We start from the raw sequence: 16,591 nt of genomic DNA, 5'->3' as shown, positions 1-16,591 counted from the left end.
ATCCACGTATACCCTCTTTTCCCCACACACGCACTTTCAAAAATGGTCTTGCTACTTGGTAGAGGTGGTGGTTGCACAATGCTGTGAATGTACTAAATGCCACTGAATTGTACATTTTCAAATGGTTAATGTGACGTGAATTTCACCTCAATAAAAAGATATATATATACATTTTGGGGGGGCTGCATTGGGTCTCTGTTGCTGTGCACAGGCTTTCTCTAGTTGCGGCGAGTGGGGTCTACTCTTCGCTGAGGTGTGCGGGCTTCTCATCACGGTGGCTTCTCTTGCTGCGGAGCACGGGCTCTAGGGCACGCGGGCCTCAGTAGTTGATGCCCGTGGGCTCAGCGGCCATGGCTCACGGGCATTGGTGCTCCGCAGCATGTGGGATCCTCCCAGACCAGGGCTCGAACCCATGTCCCCTGCATTGACAGGCGGATTCTTAACTACTGTGCCACCAGGGAAGTCCCTAAAAAGATATTTTTAACATGCTCCTTCTAAAATAAAGAACCCTTACCATGTACAACCAAAACACTTACTCTCCTTCCCAAAGGAAGACAGGATCCGAGTAATGTGCGTTCCTCTCAATGGTCTACATGTGGCTTCTTATCTGCAACAGGGGCTAAGTTATAGATGTAACCATCCCCAAAACACCAAGTCTATGATGGTGGAGGTAAAATAGATTATCCACAATGAAGGCTGACTTTGGAAGAGAGGAGAAGGGAAAGAGCACACAGGGGTGGCCTGTCCACCCTGCTGGTGGGGCAGCCAGGACTCACTCACTTCTCCACAATGGAGCTGGGTCCTGGCCTGGTACCCTGGGAGAAACTTCCTGGCTCCTTGTTCTCCGCAGCTGTACCTGAGGGCCTGCAGGGAAGAGGTCGTCTTTGGGGAAGGCCAGCTCCTTATTGACATGGCCATGGCTTCCTGGGGACTCCTTCAGAGGTTGGGCAAGCACTAGGTCTGAGGACTGCAGTATCCCTTCCTTAAAACCTCAGCCGGCCGCCAGTCAGCTCATTCCCTAGGAACTCCATGGACTAGTAACGAGCTCCCTAAAGACCCAAAGCTGCTGAGTGGATACCTCTTCATGCCCACCACAGAAGTTGTGAGCGTTACGGCAAAGAGTGGAAATAAAAGTGCTCTGTAACCCATAAAATGTCATTATCCTCATTCACAGAGAAAATCATAGAGACATAAATTCATTCTGTATGGTTTTGTCTGTGCCGGGACACAGTCCTTTTATTCAATTCCTTTTACCCTCTTATTGGATTTCCCACAGCAACTGCCATAAACTTCCCTCCCCTATTCCTAGATGCTGATTCAGCCCCTTCCTCCCGGCGACAGCTGAGCCTCTGCCTCTCACTCTAGCCTGAGGCTCACCCTGTATATTGATTGGTCTGGAAATAAATATAGACGTAAAATATATTTGTGTATATTTTTTCCATTAAGAGAATTTTGTAAAGACCAAAAATAAATGGAAATCCAAGGGTGCGATGTGAATACAACGGATGAGTCAAAATTTCCCAGCCAAGCTGTAATAGTTTTTGCCTGGTCATCAAAGAAACAAGCGGTCTTGCGTTATCCTGATGAAGGTTATACGTTTTCTGTTGACTAATTCTGGAAACTTTTCATCGAGTGCTGCTTTCAGTTGGTCTAATTGGGAGCAGTACTTGTTAGAATTAATCGTTGCGTTTTCTGGAAGGAGCTCATAACAGAGGACTCCCTTCCAATCCCACCATATGTACAACATCACCTTCTTTGGATGAAGACCGGCCTTTGGTGTGGTTGGTGGTGGTTCATTTCGCTTGCCCCACTATCTCTTCCATTCCACATTATTGTACAGTATCCACTTTTCATTGCCCGTCACAATTTGTTTTAAGAAAGGAATGCTTTCCTTACGTTTAAGTAGAGAATCGCATGTGGAAATAAGGTCAATAAGGTTTTTCTCACTTAACTTACGTGGAACCCAAACATCAAAGCGATTCACGTAACCGAGCTGGTGCAAATGATTTTCAATGCTTGATCTCGATATTTTGAGTGTCTCGGCTGTCTCCCGCGTGGTATAATGTTGATTGTTCTCAATTAATGCCTCGATTTGATCGCCATCAACTTCAGCTGGTCTACCCGACCGTGGAGCATCGTGCAGCTGGAAATCTCCAGCACGAAACTTCGCAAACCACTTTTGACACGTTCGATCGATCACAGCACCTTCTCCGTACACTTGCACAAATCTTTTTTTGCGTTTCAGTTGCGTTTTGACCTTTCTTGAAATAATAAAGCATAATATGCCAAAAATGTTGCTTTTCTCCTTCCATCTTCAATATTAAAATGGCTACACAAAAATTCACTAATTTTGATAAGTTTTTTTTAATGCACGCTGATATGACAGCTGTCACAATACAATCTCACAAAATTGTTTCAAATGAAGTTAAAGACAACTAAGTGCTACTAGAGCCATCTTATGGAGAAAACCGAAAGGACTTTTTGGCCAACCCAATATATGCATACATATATTCCTCTCTTTCTCTCCACTGAGAACACGTACAAGCAATTAAACCTCAATAGTGATGAGTATACCTCATGCCCAGATCTTGGTTTCTAAATACCATTCCCTACTAAAAGGAACGGGACCTTCTTGGAGAAATGGCAGATTCTAGAGTTGGGTCAAGCAAGGAACAAGATGAGCCCAGAACATGTCACACTTAAAAATCAAGGAAGTGCTCAAAGAATGATGGGGTACAAAAAAGTGCTCCCACTGGCAAAATATGGGAAAATCTGAGCACCAAAATAATGATACCAACAGATTATAAACCCACTGCGTAAAATGAGAATCCCTGAGTCCACAGTGCTAGAAATAAATAAAGGAATAAATTGCAAGTTTGATGAGGAATGGGATATTTGCATAGTCTTAAAGTACTTCCCAGCAAAATACTTTTTAATTGCAAAGGGAAAAAAGAATAACTTCACAATGGAAAAGCCCTTTAATCAAGTGATCAAAGCTAACCTCATCAGTAATGGAGCAAATTGAAATGATACACCACCTAACAGGATGCAGTGAGAACAATACGGCATCATTTCTGTGATACGTATTCCAGCCAAAGATGCATCACTTGAATCTAATCTCAAGGAGACATCAGACAAACCCTGTCCTAGTCCCTTTGAGCTGCCGTTAAAAAGTACCATTGACTGGGTGATTTACAAACAACAAACACTTATCTCACAGTTCTGGGGAAAGTTCAAGATGAAGATGCCAGCAGATTAGATGATTGGTGATGCTTCCTGGTTCATAGACAGCCGGCTTTTCTCTGTGCCCTCACACAGTGGAAGGGACAAGCTAGCTCCCTGGGGTCTCTTTTATAAGGGCACGAATCCCAATCATGAGGGCTCTGCCCTAATGACCTAATCCTCTCCCAAAGGCTTCACCTCCTAATACCATCACCTTGGGGGATAGGTTTCAACATATGAATTTTGAGAGGACACAAACATCACACCATTGCAAACCCCAAATGAGGGATATTCTACAAAATAACTGACTTGTATTTTTCAGGAGCGTCCAGATCATGAAAGCCAGGGAAAGACTGAGGAAGTGTTCCAGATCGAAGGAAAGAAACTAGAGAGAGGGGGCTTCCCTGGTGGCACAGTAGTTAAGAATCCGCCTGTCAACACAGGGGACACGGGTTTGAGCCCTGGTCCGGGAAGATCCCACATGCCGCGGAGCAACTAAGCCCGTGCACCACAACTACTGAGCCTGCGCTCTAGAGTCCACGAGCCACAACTACTGAAGCCCGCGTGCCTAGAGCCTGTGCTCCACAAGAGAAGCCACTGCAATGAGAAGCCCACGCACAGCAACGAAGAGTAGCCCCCACTCACCGCAACTAGAGAAAGCCCGCGCGCAGCAACAAAGACCCAACGCAGCCAAAAATAAAATAAATAAAATTAATTAATTAAAAAAAAGAAACTAAAGAGACATCACAAGTAAGTGTGTGATTCTGGATTGGATATTTGGTATAAAGGACATTATTAGAACAATTGGAGAAATGTAAATTGGGTCTGAGTATTAGATGGTAGTAATGGATCAGTGCTACTTTCCTGATTTTGATGTTTGCACTCTAGTTATGAGAGTGTCCTTATCTATAAGAATATATTTCTAGTCTAGGATAAAAAGAAATATATCCTATACTAAAGTTTTCGGGGGTGATTGGGCACCTGTTGACACATTCACAAATGGTTTAGAAAAAATAAATAAATTCTTTTACCATATTTGCATCTTTTCTGTAAGTTTGAGATTGTTTTAAAATAAAAAGTTTTAGGGGGCTTCCCCGGTGGCGCAGTGGTGAGAGTCCGCCTGCCGATGCAGGGGACACGGGTTCGTGTCCCGGTCCGGGAGGATCCCACATGCCGCGGAGCGGCTGGGCCCATGAGGCCACAGCAGTGAGAGGCCCGCGTACTGCAAAAAAAAAAAAAAAAAAAAAAACCAATAAAATAAAAAGTTTTAAAAATTACCCCCAGGGGTTGTAGCATTTTGCCTTCTCACCAGGAATACATATGAAAGAGAATGTTGCCAACTGAGTATGTAGTCAAACTCTTGGACTTTTGCCCACCTGTTGGGTGAGCAGTGATCTCTCCATACACGTTTTGTTTTGCATTTCTCTGACGGTGAGGAGGTTGAACGTCTTTTCATGTGTTCAAGGGCCATTTGCATTTATACACTGAGCACTCTCAGTTTATCTTTTGACCACTTTTCTATCAGGTTGGGGTCTTTCTTCTTGATTTTGATGACCTCTTCATGAATTGAGGAGGTTATGCCTTTGACTGTGTTACGAGCCAACCGTTATTTTTGTACTGTGTATTCGGTGCCTAGCGTTGCACCGAGGATCCCGGTGGGCTGGTCTCTGCTTGTGAGGAGTTTACACGTGACACAATCCAGACTGACGTTAGCCACTTAATCACGAGCTAAATTGTGAAGCTCAAACAAGAAGGGGTGTGGGCTGAAGCAAAGGTGCCCCTGAGGAAATGGAAGCTGAGCTGGGGCTAGACGATGGTTGGGTTACGGTCAGTGAGGGCATCCTGGGCTTAGAGGGAAAGCACAGTGAGGGCGAGAACTTGATCTGCCTGTGGTGACGTCCCCTCATCTCTCTCCTTCTGCCCCAGCCCAAACCCTCAGACTCAGGTACTCTGCCTTGAGGAACTTCCCTAAGTTCTTCCCGATTTTCACTGCTCCTCCAGACGGAAGAGGAAAAGAGCGCCAGAAGGGGGAGGAAAGTAGGTGTAGCGAGCCGGGTCTTATGGTCTCAGGCGAGCACGGTGGGCAGTGCCACAGTCCACCTAGCTTTCTGTGGAAGTACCACTCAAGGTCAAGGTAAAAGATTAGAAGCCTGTGGTTCTGTTACTACTTTTCAAACACAAACATTTTAGGGGGTTAAAAGCAGTGATTTTTTTTTTTTTTAAGCTACAAGGATATATTATACAACACAGGGAACATAGCCAATATTTTATAGTAACTACGAATGGAGTATAACCTTTAAAAATTGTGAATCACTACATTGCATACCTGTAACTTTTATAATATTGTACATCAACTATATTTCAATAAAAAATGGAGAAAAAAGAATTTTGAAAAGAATTATAGCTGGTCAAATTATTCAAAAAAAGCAGTGATTTTTTTTTCATTCATACCTTCTAGGAATGAACGTACCTTCTAGGTAATGTAACTTCTAGGTTATAAGTTGAGTTCCATGCAAGTCAATAAAGGGGGTGTCTTTTCTTAATTAAACTTTTTCTTTCGAGATCAATTTGGATTCACATGCAATTGTAAGAACTACTACAGAGAAATCCCCTATACCTTATACCAGTTTTCCCCAATGATAGCATCTCTCAAAACCTAAGTGTAATATCACAACCAGGTTATTGACACTGACGTGGCCAAGTTTGAGAGCATTTCCATCAGCCCAGGATTCTGCACGTTGCCCTTTTACAGTCATACCCACTTCTCCCCTACCTCCCCCCACCGCCCCAACTGCTCATCTGGGCAGCTACTCATCTGTTCTCTGTTTCTGTAGTTTTCACATGTCAACAGTGTCATATACATGGAGTCATGCAGTATATAACCTTTGGAGATTGGCTTTTTTCATTCAACATAATTCTCTGGAGGTTCATCCCGGTTGTTGTGTGTGTCAATAGTGCTTTCATTTTTATTGCTGAGTAGTAGTCCATGGCACAGATGTACCACCTGTTGAAGAACATCTGGGGAATTTCTAGTTTTTAGCTACAGGATAGAAAACCGGGGCCAGGGAAGTGAACCAACTTGTACCAGGGTACACAGGCCAAATATGCGAGAGCTGGCATGTGGTGTAAGCCCTGGTCCATTTGCATGAGCCACATAAGGCTACTGGTGGGAAACACCAGGCAGGCTCAGCAGGAAGCATGGAGACTCAAGAGTGAGTGATAATCTGATGTCTTGAAAGTCGTGTGTAAAGAAGATGAGTCTCAACTGGAGGGAGGCAGCTCAGAAGAGACATTTGTGCTCAGTCAGCTCTGGCGGGGGATCCGGGGAGGCTCTGAGCCGCCTTCTGAAGGGAACAAACATCTACTGCTGACTGAAAACAGAGATGACGAGGAGGGACATATTAGCTGATTTGGGTTGTTATAGTAACATCCAGATAAAATATATATTCACAGGCCAGAGGGGAAATGGAACTGAACGCAGATGGGTGGGTAGAATGGGGGAAACGACTGAAAGAATATCTCCATAGACACAGTGCTTACTCATTACTGAAGCCATGAGCAAGGGGCTCTCCAAGGAGTATGGAGACAGAGATGCTGGGGGAAACCCCAATTAGGTGGTGGGAGAGATGGCAAAGAGAGAGGAGCCTCTGAAAGGCAGGGGCAGGGAGTGGAGGGTGGGAACCAGAGGAGTGAATGAAGACCAAGGCCAAAGAGACTTAGCACTGATGAGGCAACAGGGTTGAGGAGAAAGGAGGAAATACACATTTCCTGCCAAATGAGTATTTTTTATCTATGCTGCATAACAAATTAACCCAAATCTTAGTGGCTTAAATAACAACATCTATTATCACACAGTTTCTGTGTGTCAGGAATCTGTGGGTGGCTTGGTGGGGTCCTCAGGCTCGGGGTGTCTGCAGTCATCCCAAGGTTTGACGGCGTTCGGTCCATTTCCAAGCTTACTCACATGGTCGCTGACTTGATTCAGTTTCTAACGTGTTGTTGGTCTGAGGGCTTCAATTCAATGCTGGCTGTTGGCTAGAGGTTGCCCCCAGTTCTTTGCCTTGTGGGCCTCCCACCGGGCAGCTAACATGACGGCAGCTGGCTTCGCTAGAGCGAACAGGAGAGAGCGAGAGTGTGCGGGTAAGATGGAGGACACAGACTTTTATTTTACTTAAAAATTTTTTATTATTATTATTTTTGGGCTACACCACGTGGCACGTGGGATCTTAGTTCCCCGACCAGGGATTCAACCCGTGCCCCCTGCAGTGGAAGCGTGGAGTCTTTTCTTTTTTTTTTTTTTTCAAAATTGTTGTTTTTTTTTTTTTGCCTGGGGGTGGGGTGAGAGGAAAGGAGGGGGCTAGCAAATTTAGCACTCCTCTCTCGCCCGCCATTTGTTGCCTGAGAACTCTTTTTTTTTTTTTAGACGTTGGAGGTAGGAGTTTATTAATTAATTTATTTATTTTTGCTGTGTTGGGTCTTCGTTTCTGTGCGAGGGCTTTCTCTAGTTGCGGCGAGCAGGGGCCGCTCTTCATCGCGGTGCGCGGGCCTCTCACTATCACAGCCTCTCTAGTTGCGGAGCACAGGCTCCAGACGCGCAGGCTTAGTAGTTGTGGCTCACGGGCCTAGTTGCTCCGTGACATGTGGGATCTTCCCAGACCAGGGCTCGAACCCGTGTCCCCTGCATTGGCAGGCAGATTCTCAACCACTGCGCCACCAGGGAAGCCGCCGACACAGACTTTTATAACCGAGTCTTAGACGCTTTCGCCCTATTCTGTTCATGAACAGCAAGTCACTAGGACCAGCCCACACTCAAGAGGAGAGGATTATATAAGGGTCTGCATACCAGGAAGCCAGTTGAGCTGCAGTGTACTACAGGGAGCAAAGATAACCGGAGCCTCCCCCAAGGTGCCCCTGACAAGACAGTATTAGGAGAGTGTGAGGGGCAGACGACAGAATGGAGCGAGGCAGGTGGTGATGCCCAAATCCCAGCTGCCCCCAGCACTTCAGGGAGACATGGACAGACTCAGGAGCCCCACCCCTCTTGCTGCAGATGGAGCGCCCACCAGCTCCCAGAAGGTCCGAACTGGGTTGTTTGCATGGGTCTGCTTCCTCATCCCATCCCGCGCCCCGCCCAGAGCAGAGCCACACAAGCAGGCACCTGGCTCACCATCTCCATCCCACCAACTGTCACTCACCATCGAGGCACAGCAGCATCTTCGGGGCATGGGGGGACAGGACCCAACTCCATAGCTCTTTCCACTCCCCAGGACTGACTCCCTTTCCAACTTGAATTCCTTTTCTAGCCCAACACAGGATCAGGGCCAGGGATGTTAGAAATGACCCCCAAGGATCTGGTAGGTGGCTGGGAGAGCAGAACCCCTTGCACTCTAAAAAAGCAGCTAACAGTACTTTTATCAGTTGTCTCACCCCTTCTCTCTATTCCTTGTCACCTAAGGGGACAGAAGAATGAGGAAAATACCCTCAATAGGACATAATCTTTGAGATGGGCTTTCAGATCAAGCTCTCATTAGATCCTAATTACAATCCCAGAGGCGCTCAGGCCAGTGACTGTTATGCCAGTTTTAAGGAGGAAGCCACTGAGGCCCAGAGAGGCATCTCAGTGACCAAGCAGGACCAGACCTGAACGCCCAGCCCCACTCTGTACCCATATGGAGTTTCTCGGGGTGGGGCAGGGCTCCTCCGAGCACATGAGGATGGCCACAACAGCGGACCCAAGCTCCGCACCCGCTGAGTATGGGCCTTCGGGCCCACAGCTCTGTCCCTGCCGCTCTAACCCTCCCCCTCCTCTTACAGTACCCTCCCCCCAGGTTCCTGGCATCCAAAGAGTATTTAGAAAACCCACCTGCCCCCGACGTCTTGAAATCTCTTTACTGGAGACCAAGCCTTTTATTCTACAATTAATGAATTCCCAGGAGCTGAACATGACTCATAGCCCTGGGGATATTGGGGTACATGAACAGGGCAGGAGAGCACTGGAGGGGGAAAAAGAGGCTGGGGGTGGGGGAGAACCTGGGCCATGGGAGCCAATTTTTGTGACCAGCACTGGGGTTTGCATGTCTCTGGGGACAAGGGAACTAACAGGTAATCGGAACAATGAGGGGAAATAGAGGCCATTAGGTGTCAGGCTGCACGAGAGAGGGAAAGGATATTTCTCAGGGGCGCCAACAGTGTCTGCCCCAGTTTACCCTCAGCACAGGCTACTTGACTGTGACCTCAGACCTCCTTTCAAATTAGGAACAAGGAGCATGAAATGAATAACGGTGATTTTAGTTCTGTGCCCTGAGCAGGTGAGGGAGAGCAGGGCTGACGGCCACCCAGTCAGGCCCATTCAGGGCGGGGCCAGCTGAAGACACGTTGGCGGCCCGGCCTTGAGATCTAAGTGCAAGGCCGCAGCCTGGGCTCCTGCCGGGACGTCTAGGCCACCAGCTGGAGGGCAGCCCCTGCGTCCCCACCCTGCTGACTGGCGACCAGGGAGAGGGCGCCACCCGCTCTCCGGGTGCACGCAGATTGGGCCCAAAAGAGATACTATTGAAGCATTTGCAAGCACTATTGTTTCACTTTTCTGAGCCGCTTTTCCTCATCACACCCATTCTTCAGGTCAAGCAGGGATAATTTACAACAGGAAGTAGCGGAAAGTTGTGGGAAAAGTCACTTGACTGAACAGGTTAACAGCTGTCGACAGCGCCTCAGCGGCTCCGCCTACAGTGACCCCACAGTAGCCCCCTAAACGGCCTGAGTGGTGCCGGGCGGAGGCCGCAAGTCTGCGGACCACGAAGCCCCGGGCCAGCTCAGCGCGCTCGGGCTGCCAGAGAAGCCTCTCGCTAGGCGCCGCGTTTGTCCGCCTAGACCTCCAGGTGGCGCTGGGCTGGGGCGGAGCCTGCTGTCTGTCACCCATGTGGAGGGGGCGGGGCCTTGGAGGTGCTGACTTCTGATTGGTTGGACTTGGTCTTGCTTTCTTTCCGTGTCCAGAGGCAGGTCTTAGGGACAGCACCCAGAGCACCCAGTCAAAGCGCCTGAGCTACGCGGGAGGAAGTGTGTGCGTGCGTGCGTGCGTGCGTGTGTGTGTGTGTGTGTGTAATTTGTTTTTACAGTTAACTGAGGGTGTGTGAATGGGTGTCATGTTATTTTTTCTTTACAATTAACTGAGTTTCTATTTCTCATACCTTTATAAGACACCTCATAAATTTACACAGCAGGAAAAATTCTTGGTTGGACCTACTTATCATAAATATATCGTTATAAGGAAGCTAAGGTTTAGGGTCTGCCACTCAGCCAAAACCACTTCTTTTTTCATGTTTCCTTAGTCTTTGACGTTGTATGTGTATTACCAACATAATTGTACTTGTGGGTGTACTATATTCGCACATCTGACAACTGTTTGTTAAGCGTCCACTTTCTGCCAGGCGTTGAGCAAGGTTTTGCAGTCACTGATGAACAAAACAGACCTGGCCCTGCCCTCAAGTAGCTCACAGACACAAATCAGCAATTACACACACATGTCAAATTTTAGAACTCCCTTGTGGCAATAAATGAGAAGTGGCTGGTGCTGGGGAGAGGAGCGGGAGTTCTGAGGAAGTATAGCACTGAGTGCAGTGGCTGCAGGGCCACTCTGCCAAAGAGCACAGACTGAAGTTAACTTGATCTCATTTCAGAAGACTCCCTTGTGAAGGTGGGGAAGTCAGAGAGGAGTAGAAGGAGTTTGGAGGTGGTTTGGGGGATACCTTGGGGCAGCCAAGATGGGCTCCCTGGCCTCCTGTATAGTCAGGGTGGAGGAAAGCTCTGGAAAGTGTGTAACTTCCAGAATATTCTTTTTTTTTTTTTTTTTTGCAGATAGAAAGTCATCCTCTGGGACTGGCTATGATGGGGGGACTGTAAACTTTGTCACAGGAGAAGGTGGTCAAAGAAGGACCGGCAAAACAAATACACAAACAAAAAACCACTGGGGTGTGCAACAAAGGCCTGGAGTCCAGGACCCAGGGGTGGACTGCAGAGAGAAGAAGGAGGGAAAACGAGGCAGGAAGGTAAGTCTGAGGCTGGACTAGTTGCTGGGAGAGTCTGGCCCAGGTGGCTGGCAACGGTGGGACATGATCCAGAGAGTCATAAACAGCGAGGACAAGAGAGTCTGTTCTCAACTGGAGACCTACCGGGGGAATTTCCTGCCAAATGTCAGTGTGTGTTTTCTCTTTGTTCACCTAAAAAGTAGGGGCAGGGACCTACACCCTGAAGAGCTCATGCATGACCTCTCCCCATGACTCACTCTCTCAACTTGCACCATGCTTCTCCCCCCTGAGCATTTACCACCCACCCTCACACAACTGTTGTCTGTCTCCTGCACTAAAATGTAAACTTCCTGAGAGTGGGCACCCTGTCTCCTTCTTTACTATATCACCAGGGCCTGGAATATGTGTGGCCCATAGTAGTTGCTCAACAAATATTTGGTAAGTGAATGAATGAAGCAGATTCTTCTTGGTCTGTAGAGAACCCTCCCTTAGTCTCAATGTAGCGGTGCAAAGCCCGGCATCGCTGGTGAAGGCTAAGTTCTTCAGAGAGGGCTCTCTTTCATCCAGGGTGAACCAGCATCTTTGCCCTGGGAGAAAAGGCTGGGCTCAACCTTGGTGTTTCAGAGTCTTGAAAAAACTGCCTCACCTGCTGAGGGGCAGTTAGCTCCCGGGGAGGGGTGTACTTGATGGTGGGGGTGAGGTCTGTAAGGTGGCCCTCCCCAGCCTGTCTTGGTCCTTACCTGGCACTCCTGAGTCAGCTCCCACCCCCAGAAGTTTTTTTTCTGTGATGTGAAGGCTGCAGCGGGGTTTAGAGGTTTGGCTTGGCGCTCCGGACCCATCCTCTGACCTCTGAAGGTGGCGTTTCACGTGTCTGTGCAGGGGAGATGAATCAGTGCCCCAGGCCTGAGCAGCTCTCGCCAGCCCTGGGGAGACTCCCTGGGGTGACTCTGAGCCACCTGGCATTGGGTGTGGGGCTTAGGCCCTGGCAACACCAGGCTCCTACATCTCCATCACCGCAGCCTCTCACCTGTGAGTCCAGGAGGGCCTGGCCTAGGGGGTTCAGGAGCCCCTCCCAGAGGCCGAGGGGCCTGAAAGGGCAGCACCTGCGGTGTCAGAGGAAGGAAGGAGAGGAACAGCTGTTGACCGTTTGCTACATGCCGAGCACCGTTCCAGGTGTCTCACGTGATTCAATATAATCTTTATAAACAACATGCAAGTTAGAATTATCTTCTCATTTTGTAGATGCAGAGAAAAAGGCGTGACCTGTCTCAGGTCACACTCTAGAAAGGAGCAGCAAAGTACAAATGATTTTAGGTTTTGCTTCAAAAATAGCTTTTAGTATGTGTTTTCTAACAACAAAGATGTGAACGGAGCAGACCAGGCATATTCAACACTTTACAAGCATAGGAAACAGTAAGAGAACTCACTGGAACTCCGCCTCAAAGCAGCCTTGGACATTCTGTATGAGAGCCAGTGAAGGAGGGAGTTTATGTAAGAAGAGACAGTATGTTGTTTCTGTTAATTTTGGGGTGTCATTTTATTTACCTCTGGTTGAACTCTTCTTCCTTCTCCGATTCCTGAGCCCTTTCCTGTACTCTGTGTTTGGTAGTTCACGAGCATCACTTTGCATTGTTGCCTTTTTTCCCATACACACCCTCAGAGTCAGAGAGAGGCTCCCTGTGGGCTGCTGCTTGGGAATGGTGGGGGGCTGGGGTGGGAGTTCTCTGGCTGGGGCTTCGGAGGATGCAGGGACACCCCTTCGAGCAAGATAGAGCCCGACAGTCCCACGCCCTCGGCGGCCCCCCGAGCAGCGCCCCAGGACACACAGGCCTGGCGATGAGAGGAGGGTGTCTGAGAGCCTTCAGCGGGTCTTTAGCAGGCCTGTTGCCATGGCGGAATCGTGGGATCAGTACAGCCAGATATTCTAGCTTTTCCAGAGAAGCTGTAAATCTGGATCTTTCTACGAAATCTTCTGATATTTCACCATTTGCAACCCACTAAATTGTTTTAAAAATACCTTCTGGGCCAAAGAAAATGACTTTAAGCCACCCTCTGTTATACCCTCCAATTTGGTCCCCAAACAGCAAGCAGAGCGTCTGCCTCTTTAGTCCAGATGATAAGGCCTCAGCCACTGGCGTTGTGCTCCTCAGAGCGCTCCTTCCCGAGGGCCAAGCGGGCAGGTGAGATCGGGGCAGGCACAAGTGGCAGCGTCAGTGTGGGTCACCCGCTAACCCCCGCCCCAAGAGGTGTCAGCCCCTCAGCTGTGGGGCTGAGGAGGGAGCGATCCCCTTCCCAGCCTCTGATGCCCATGTCCACGGGGGCCAGAGACCCCTCCTGGCCCAGCGTCTATAGTGGGCAAGGATGAGGGGGGCAGGCGACCGCAGGCCAAGTGGGTGCTTTCTCATCAGCCCGGCCCGATCCTGGGCCCGAGCAGGGGAAGAGGCAGGAACCCTCCAGGCCTGAGTCCAGTCTTGAGCACCCTGAGGCCAGGACACCGGTTTGTGCTGCCATTTCTTTGACTCCCCCACCACGGCGGGGGAAACTGAAAGAGATCCCCCTCCCCTCCCCGGAAGCCCTGCGTGCCCTCTGCATCTCCCTTTGCCCTAGTAATTTTTAGGGTAAATCGGCAAACAGATGTATTTATTTGCTTTGCGTGTGTTGTAGGTTGAGTTGGTTTTGTTTTGACACGTTGGTTCAAAAATAAGATTGACCCTTTGGAAAATCAACTTGCTAAAGCCATTTACTCCGCTTCAGCTTGAGGGGTTTAATTGAAAACAGGCGAAGCACACTGATACCCAACAGGCCTCCAGCCTGAAAGAGACCTCAGAGGAGGCGCGCTGGCTCGGAGCAGGGTATGCGCGACTTCAAAAGCAGGGGCCAGTGAAGGAAAGTTGTATCCCAGGAGGACGGTTTTGCTTCAAAAATAGTGTTTAGTATGTGTTTTTTAAAAACAAAGATGCTAACGGGGCAGACCAGGCACACTGAAGATCTTACAAGCGTAGGAAACAGTAAAAGAACTCGCTGGAACTCCATCGAAAAGCAGCCTTGGACAGGCTGTGTGTGAGCCAGTGAAGGAATGAGTTCGTGTAATAGGAGACAGGTATGTTGCTTCTGTTATTTCATATTTGGGTATCATTTTACTTACCTATGGCGAAACTCTTCCTCCTTCTCTGATTCCCTTAGCACTTTTCTGTACCCTGTGTTTGGTAATTAACAAGCATCGCTTTGCCTTTTCTCCATATACACCCTCCTACTTTGGGCTGTAGCCTCTTGAGGGCAGAGACAACACTTTACACACATGACTAAGTGTGGATGGCAAATTAGGAACTCTATTTTAATGCAACAAGTACCTATTTACCCCTCTAATCTTGCAAGATTCTTAAAAGCAGCAGAGAGGAGGGGATCCCCGCTGTAATCACCGGAGGCCATGGCTCCAGGCAGACCTTCCTCTCCGAAGGTCGATATCGTGTGTGGAGGGGACCCTCTGTCTCACGGGTGGAAGAGCCTGGTGAGCAGACAGAAGCATCCTTGGCAGTTAATGAGCATATGCTCTGGGACACGGCTTAGGCAGGGAGGGCGGGGTGAGTGCTCAAGGGTTCACCTACGACCAGGTTATAAAGCGAGGTGTGGAGTGATTGGTCTGTTCTCATGGAGGAGCGTCCTTAAACACCCTGTCCTAACGTTCAGGATGATCCTAAACAGCGGGGCCAGTTCCCTGGGTGCATATTAACACAAGGGAGCCTGGAAGGACCAGCATATCCCCCAAGAGCTCCTCCATCACCTTCCTGTGTGGCCCCGGACCATTCGGTTTCCTTGGTGTCAAGATGGCTTGCTCACACTCTAAAGCTCTCCAGCTTGCCCTAACCTTTGAGTAGCAGTGGCAACATCACAGTGTCTCTGTGGGGCTAACGATTACGTTCTTGTTGATGTCCCTCCCCGTAGAGGGGATGGGGGGCCGGGCGGTTCTGCCACTGGGGCTCTTGCTCCCTTAGTGAGAGGCCTGGTCAGAGCTGAATGTGACAGGTGGATAGGGGGCCTTCCAATCCTGTCCTGCAAAGTCAGGGTGAAAATGGAGGCGTCCCGGACATTACTCGCCGACTGCAGGGTGGGCCTAGTGAAAGTCCACCCGGCTGAACCCAAGGCTGAGACTCCGCCTCTTCCTTCCCTGCGTGCATGAGATGACACGTGGAAGGCGCAGCGCCAGGCGCAGAACTCGCTCAGTCAATGTCTGCTGGCCCTGGAGGCAGAACTTGGGGCTTAGGAGGTGCCTCTGGAGACGGCTTGCGTGGATTCCAGTCCCTGCCACTTGCCACCCCTGTGTCCCTGGCAAAATGCTTCTCTTGTTCCAGCTGTCTCATCTGTGGACAGGGGGTGATGGTGCCAGCCGTACCTTTTAGGGAAAGTCGTCAATGTGCCCAGGACGGCATGGGTGCGAGACACACAGGCGCTGGCTCATGCCATTGTCCCTTCCTTCTCTTCCTGCTGGATTTGGTCTCATAGAGCCTGTAGTTAGGGGAAAACTAACGAAACCGTCTGGGGCAGGTAGATGTTCCGTTTGCATTGACTAGGGAGCACAGGAGAAGGGTATGCCCAGAGGTGGAGGTGGCACTAGGAATTAGAGCCACTCTCTTGGTTAAGAATCTTTGCCTTAAATATCAGCAAATCTGGGCAATGATTTCCCCACTGTGGTTTTCAAAGCAGGCACATCAGGCTCTAGTTAAGGCAACTGACTCAACACTCCCCTTCCCTTGTCTGAGCCATCTCCCTGCTCCTCCTTTCCCAAACTTGGGATATTCTTCCTCTTCTTTGAAACTTTGCCGAAATTCTGCCATTTCAGCAGTCTGACATGGTGGGAAGTGGAGTTGCATCACAGTCAAGCAGATGGATGGGCTCGTCACTTCCCGGCTGTGTGATCTGGGGCAAGTTACTTGACCTCTCAGAGTCTTCGTCCCCTGAATTGATGAACTTACATCACAGCTTGGTTGGGCGATGACACTAAAGATCACATATGCGAACACACCTGGCACACAGCAGGTACTTAATATATGCTCGTTCCCTTCCTTTTAGAGCGAAGCCCTCTTGAAGAAGCCCACCTGGTTCTCATCACCCAGCAGCATCAGTAAGCTAGACGTTCATTCATCTAACACAACGGCTACAGCTGATTATGTGTAATTATCTTGTTTTCTCTGTTCTAGTATTTTCCTTCACTAACTCCCTCCTAGATGGCTTTTTTTTTTTTTTTTTTTTTTTTTTTGCGGTACGTAGGCCTCTCACTGTTGTGGCCTCTCCCGTTGCGGAGCACAGGCTCCGGACGCGCGGGCTCAGCGGCCATGGCTCACGGGCCCAGC

This window comes from Lagenorhynchus albirostris, chromosome 13, assembly GCF_949774975.1.
Source record: "Lagenorhynchus albirostris chromosome 13, mLagAlb1.1, whole genome shotgun sequence".
In the NCBI taxonomy this organism is placed as follows: Eukaryota; Metazoa; Chordata; class Mammalia; order Artiodactyla; family Delphinidae; genus Lagenorhynchus; species Lagenorhynchus albirostris.
The sequence above is the reverse complement of the archived record's forward strand: the minus strand, read 5'-3'. Positions refer to the sequence as shown.